At 34.8% G+C, this 6,000-nt stretch overlaps 1 protein-coding gene across 4 annotated transcripts in view; it reads left to right on the top strand.

The window, feature by feature from the left end:
* The first annotated feature begins 2,273 nt into the window (after nucleotides 1-2,273).
* Nucleotides 2,274-6,000, top strand: part of fynb (FYN proto-oncogene, Src family tyrosine kinase b) — an 85,752-nt gene continuing 82,025 nt past the window's right edge. For 2 of the 4 annotated variants that reach the window (XM_056250704.1, XM_056250633.1), the window contains exon 1: nucleotides 2,275-2,471. The gene's annotated coding sequence lies outside the window, so the exon portion shown is untranslated. Of the gene's footprint in view, nucleotides 2,476-6,000 lie in introns of all 4 variants that reach the window. The other 2 variants (XM_056250871.1, XM_056250787.1) reach the window with 2 other exon arrangements.

Genomic DNA, 6,000 nt, shown 5'->3' with positions numbered 1-6,000 from the left:
GTGAACTTACCCGACTACTCACCTTCATGTACCTACCTTCATCGTCCTCTTCAAGATACTTGTTCTGTAGGCGTTTGGTTAAATGATTATGCAGTTTGTTTATTACAAGCCACCGTAGTATGTCGTCTCATCCAGTCAGAATGCCCGGTGGCCTTGTTCACTTATATCTGGTCTGTATCGGCTGGCAGTTATCTAATGTTCGGATTAAATGCAGTCATTTACATTCGGTGCGATCATTGACTCATACCAACCAATACAAACTTTCTACATGTTCCTTCCAACCAGATATCCTCATCGTGTTCATCTTCCATCCTACAAGAAGAAAGACTTGTCAGTTAAGTGTGACTATCGTTTGAACTGCTGCTCTTCCCTCACCTGTTTGACTATCCTATAGATCGCAAGCAACCTGTGAATGAAGAACTGTTATGTTTGCCTCCGTGTCTCTTCTCCTGTTTCATGACAATAGCACAGCCTCCTGCTTTACTGATTTTATAATAATTTCAACACAATAAACATATTTAGCATTTTCATAATATCGTTCCATTACTAAGGAAACTGCGCTACTCTAGAAGTCCTTGCCATTTAAAACAAGCTTAATAGTGGCCTCTGTGGAAGCTACACAGTAAAGTCCCTCTCACACCAAGAAAAAAATAATAAATAACAATAACTAGCCTATAGCTATTGGTGTCAACACCAAAGAATGATAACATTCTTTTTCTTATAATAATTGCAGCTACAGTTTTAAAAGCAAGATTAGCAGGGGCGCTGGAAAATGTTTTAGGTTGGGGGTTCTGTGTTTTTTTTATGTTCACCACATTTGAATAAAACACAATATTGAGTCGTAAAAACTCCATGAAGCACGTACAACAAGTGTATTGGTGAGAAAACTCGTTTTAACAGTATACAGACTGGGTCATTTGACTGCGCATCACACTGTTGACATTATTGATACTACTTGCAATCGTAATGCAACTGACCGGTCTACATGACATAAATTAAGCCTTTAAACAAAAGGGTTATTGAGCTGTTTACACACATATACAATAAAAGAGCCCACACAGCAACAGGAAATAAAAATGAACACACAAAAAAACTCCCTACCTTACACAACACGAGGACTTGGGCTCAGGAGAGTGGACGAATTATTTTAATTTTTATAAATGATTGCTAAAAATACAGAGATGACGTTTATGATTGTATACAATATGTATTAACAATGTGTCATCAGAATACACATGAGAAAAGAAGAGTTAACAAAGATGAGCAGAAAACAGAAAAATAACAAAAGAAAAATAAGAGAAGAAAGAGAAAAAGAACGTGAGGGGAACATTAATCTATACATCAATTACAGTGTCCTTACAAATTGAAGATGTTCTACTTGCTTTCTTATTTACTGAATAGTAATAGTATTAAGATACATTTTAAATTATCTCCAAAAGACAAACAAATGGTTTGTTGTTGGTAAACTTACATTTATGGATATAAAATTCACAAAGAAGATAAATTAAGTTTATAACAAAGCAATCATTATTTTTAGTAGGGTCAGAATCAAAGTATCCAAAAATATTGTTTCCAAAGTTGTTCAGTATAGAAACATGATCAAAATAAATGTTAGACAGTTTCTGTGTGAACTTGGCAACATGAACCTCTTGTATCAATATCATCTGTATTTAGTCATAAAATGTGGAGAATAATTTGAAATGTAACTGTCACAATATGAAGTCACACTCTGCATGTAAAAAAGAAAAGCATATTTCAATATAAGTAACATGTTTAAAAGTTCACTTAAAGAGTTTTATAACAAATAAATTACTAAATGCTAAAAATGATTAAATGTAAATGACCAAAAATTTGCGTTGCATTTACAATCCCGTGAAGACAGGGGATGCTGCAGTACCCCTACAGTTTAGGCATTAATGCATTAGCAGATACATGCTTGGACTTTGTCGCAGAAGGAGGCTTACGGGAGAGGAGGTGACCTCATTTGATACAATTCCTTTCGTTTTCGATCCACCATTCTTTGTAAATTCTTTTAACACTTCTTTTAACTGACATGAAAACCATCAACGAGGAGTCATAAAAAAGACTCGCGTGTCAGTCGGCCGGCGTGTATGGTTCAGTCCTGCGCGTACCGTGTTTACAAACCCCCGGGTGGGGCTGATCGACAGCTTCCTCAGCCAATGAAATGCTCGAGCTCATGTTGAACGCGATCCAGAGCATTCTTTTGGCTGAAGGAGCTGTCAATCAAAACGCAGCGCCATTGAGTTTCATTATGCTGCCGCTGCGCCATCATCATCATCATCATCATCAGCCAGCCGCTCGGAGCAGTGAATGATATCCTGCTGAAAACGCGTTTTACTCGCCGATCCCTGTTCATCTGCTGTACTTTACACCACCACGGAAATCTTAGGAATTGGGTTGTGTAGGCTACCATGGAGAACATAAAGACAGGACTTTAGGCTATCGTCTGGGTAAGTGCATAATTGGTTATATTGTAGTAATTAGAAATGGAAGCGTGCTCACCATCTATTGCATTTCAATACATGCCCTCATTCTCCACACAAACGTACACATTGATAATAAGTCTATGGGATTTGCACTAAGGATGCTGAGGTTGTGATTTTTGTTCTATGCAGTGATTTGTAACGCACTGCAGACACAATGTTGCCTTTACTCTTTCTGATATTTTTAGATGCGACCGATATTTAGTTTGCTCACGCTCCTGTCTGTTATTCTGCTGTGTCGGCATAAACATGCAGTCCTTCACTTCATCAAACCCTCCCCTGGATTTGTTTATTAACGCCTACTCTGTTGCTTGTTGCTTAAACTGTGTTAACTAGGTCATCGTTACATCGTTGACAATTTTTGTTATTATTAATTGTTCTTTTGTGTATGTGTGCTTGAAAACTCCCTGTGCCTATTTGTGAGTGTGATATGGATTCTATACAGCCAAGAAGTTATTTTTGTGTAATTTACATTTTTAGACACAGTACTGACATATACTTTGGTCTAGATCAAGTGACTTAGGTAAAGTTGGTTTTATATTCGCATATTCACACATTCGCGGACTTCCGCGTTCAATAACTCGTGAACTAAACGTTGTTGCTACACACAACACCTATCACATATAACTACAGATAAAACACCAGAAGCTACAACATAAATTTCCTCAAAACGATCTTTCCTTCGCACTGGACAAAATACATTGATCTCTATGCGCAGGCTGCTAAGAAGGGACCATCTGCAAAGTGCAAACCCGAAGGAAAGCTCGTTTTGAGGAGATTAAAATATTAAAACAATGTTATTTGTCATGTTCCAAAGGTTGTAGTATGTTCCTACTGACCAGACTGACTTACTACAGGTGGAATTTTGACAGTACCTCCCGTTCAGTATACAAATATTAATAAAAAAAATTACAGTAATTCCCCTAAAGTATTTTTTCCTGTTCCAAAGGCTGTAGTGCTTTCCTAGTGATCAGACTGACTTACTAGAGGTGAAATTTTGACAATAACTCCCTTACTGTACAATTATCAAATATATTTATGTAATAAACATTATTACATGTGTTTATTACATATGTTTATGTAATAAACTTTAATTCACCTATAGTGTTTTTTTATATTTATATTCCAAAGGCTGTAGTGCTTTCCTAGTGATCAGACTGACTTACTTCAGGTGAAATTTTGACAATAACTCCCTTACTGTACGTACAATAAACTAATAAGTTCCAGAAAAAATTACTGTAATTCCCCTAAAGCATTTTTTCCTGTTTCAAAGGCTGTAGTCCTTTCCTAGTGATCAGACTGACTTACTACAGGTGAAATTTTGACAATAACTCCCTTACTGTACGTACAATAAACTAATTAGTTGAAGAAAAAAATACTGTAATTCTCCTAAAGTATTTTTTCTTGTTTCAAAGGCTGTAGTGCTTTCCTAGTTATCAGACTGACTTACTACAGGTGAAATTTTGACAATAACTCCCTTACTGTACGTACAATAAACTAATAAGTTGAAGAAAAAATTACTGTAATTCCCCTAAAGTATTTTTTCCTGTTTCAAATGCTGTAGTCCTTTCCTACTGATCAGACTGACTTACTACAGGTGAAATTTTGACAATAACTCCCTTACTGTACGTACAATAAACTAATAAGTTGAAGAAAAAATTACTGTAATTCCCCTTAAGTATTTTTTTCCTGTTTCAAATGCTGTAGTCCTTTCCTACTGATCAGACTGACTTACTACAGGTGAAATTTTGACAATAACTTCCTTACTGTATGTACAATAAACTAATAAGTTGAAGAAAAAATTACTGTAATTCCCCTAAAGTATTTTTTCCTGTTTCAAATGCTGTAGTCCTTTCCTAGTGATCAGACTGACTTACTACAGGTGAAATTTTGACAATAACTCCCTTACTGTACGTACAATAAACTAATAAGTTGAAGAAAAAATTACTGTAATTCCCCTAAAGTATTTTTTCCTGTTTCAAATGCTGTAGTCCTTTCCTAGTGATCAGACTGACTTACTACAGGTGAAATTTTGACAATAACTCCCTTACTGTACGTACAATAAACTAATAAGTTGAAGAAAAAATTACTGTAATTCCCCTAAAGTATTTTTTCCTGTTTCAAATGCTGTAGTCCTTTCCTAGTGATCAGACTGACTTACTACAGGTGAAATTTTGACAATAACTCCCTTACTGTACGTACAATAAACTAATAAGTTGAAGAAAAAATTACTGTAATTCTCCTAAAGTATTTTTTCTTGTTTCAAAGGCTGTAGTGCTTTCCTAGTTATCAGACTGACTTACTACAGGTGAAATTTTGACAATAACTCCCTTACTGTACGTACAATAAACTAATAAGTTGAAGAAAAAATTACTGTAATTCCCCTAAAGTATTCTTTCTTGTTTCAAAGGCTGTAGTGCTTTCCTAGTTACCAGATTGACTTACTACAGGTGAAATTTTGACAATAACTCCCTTACTGTACGTACAATAAACTAATAAGTTGAAGAAAAAATTACTGTAATTCCCCTAAAGTATTTTTTCCTGTTTCAAATGCTGTAGTCCTTTCCTAGTGATCAGACTGACTTACTACAGGTGAAATTTTGACAATAACTCCCTTACTGTACGTACAATAAACTAATAAGTTGAAGAAAAAATAACTGTAATTCCCCTAAAGCATTTTTTCCTGTTTCAAAGGCTGTAGTCCTTTCTTAGTGATCAGACTGACTTACTACAGGTGAAATTTTGACGACAACTCCCTTACTGTACAATTATCAAATATATTTATGTAATAAACATTATTACGTGTGTTTATTACATATGTTTATGTAATAAACTTTAATTCACCTATAGTGTTTTTTAATATTTATATTTATATTCCAAAGGCTGTAGTGCTTTCCTAGTGATCAGACTGACTTACTACAGGTGACATTTTGACAATAACTCCCTTACTGTACGTACAATAAACTAATAAGTTCAAGAAAAAATTACTGTAATTCCCCTAAAGTATTATTTTCGTGTTTCAAAGGCTGTAGTGCTTTATAGTGACCTGACTGACTTACTACAGGTGAAATTTTGACAATAACTCCCATACTGTACGTGCTATTGTCAAATATGTTTATGAAAAATTAACTGTAAATGACTGTAACTATTTTTCCACGTTCCAAATGTTGTAGTACTTTCCTAATGACCAGTGTGACTTACTACAGGTGACATTTTGACAATATCTCCCTTACTGTATGTGTACTATTGTCAATTATGTTTATGAAAAAATTACTGTAAATCACCGTAAGTATTTTTTGATGTTTCAAAAGGTGTAGTACTCTCCTAGTGACCAGACTGACTTAGTTCAGGTGAAATTTTGACAATAACTCCCTTACTGTATATACTATTATCAAATAGGTTTATGAAAAATTACTGTAATTGACTAAGTATTTTTTAGTGTTCCAAAGGGTGTAGTGCTTTCCTAGTGACCTGACTGACTTACTACAGGTGAAAT

This window comes from Rhinichthys klamathensis, unplaced genomic scaffold (assembly GCF_029890125.1).
Source record: "Rhinichthys klamathensis goyatoka isolate OS25496 unplaced genomic scaffold, OSU_Roscu_1.1 h1tg000001l_1, whole genome shotgun sequence".
In the NCBI taxonomy this organism is placed as follows: domain Eukaryota; kingdom Metazoa; phylum Chordata; class Actinopteri; order Cypriniformes; family Leuciscidae; genus Rhinichthys; species Rhinichthys klamathensis.
Note: the sequence above shows the minus strand (reverse complement) of the source record. Positions and strands in the feature narration are given on the sequence as shown.